The sequence below is a fragment of the Myotis davidii genome, unplaced genomic scaffold, assembly GCF_000327345.1.
Source record: "Myotis davidii unplaced genomic scaffold, ASM32734v1 scaffold2559, whole genome shotgun sequence".
NCBI lineage: Eukaryota > Metazoa > Chordata > Mammalia > Chiroptera > Vespertilionidae > Myotis > Myotis davidii.
The window spans coordinates 89861-90549 of record NW_006290026.1 but is presented as its reverse complement, the minus strand read 5'-3'; positions in this window follow the sequence as shown (position 1 = coordinate 90549).

Below are 689 nucleotides of genomic sequence, written 5' to 3'. Positions count from 1 at the left end.
GAGACCAAAGGCCCCTTTTTAACATTACTTTGCCGAACTTCCAGAAAAATCTTTTAAGTTGATCTAGGCTTCTTTACACACAATCCTACCACATGAGAAAATTTTGTGAGAGCTATTGGTTATTGTGAGATAAATTTTCTTTTCTTCCTGGAGATTTTTTTTTTTTAAATTCTAGAAATTATGGTGACATTTACCTCTCTAACTTATTCTAAACATTCCACACTATAAATTATTAGGGTATTATTCTTCATTAGAACCATAAATAGCATATTAAGTTGCATCACTAACAGAAGATGACAATCTCGTTTCTCAATCTAGAGTATTTGCATTAAATCAAAGCACTTGGATTTACAGAAAACGACATTAAAGTAGTGATAATAAGGGAAAACTGCCAATAATGATTTTTTTAAAGATAAAACTGGCTGCCACTTAACATTATAATGCTGTGATCCTAGGTTCCTAGTATCAAGTTGCAAAAGACAAAGAGAGAATATTTTTGATTTATTTATTATTATTAGTTAAGGTATTACAAATGTGTCCTCATCCCCCCCCCCATTAACCCCCAACCTCTCCCCCCACCCCGCACACTCATGCTCCCATCCCCCTGTTGTCCATGTCCATTGGTTTGGCCTATATACATGTATACAAGTCCATCGGTTGATCTCTTCCCCTTACCACACCCCTCCCCT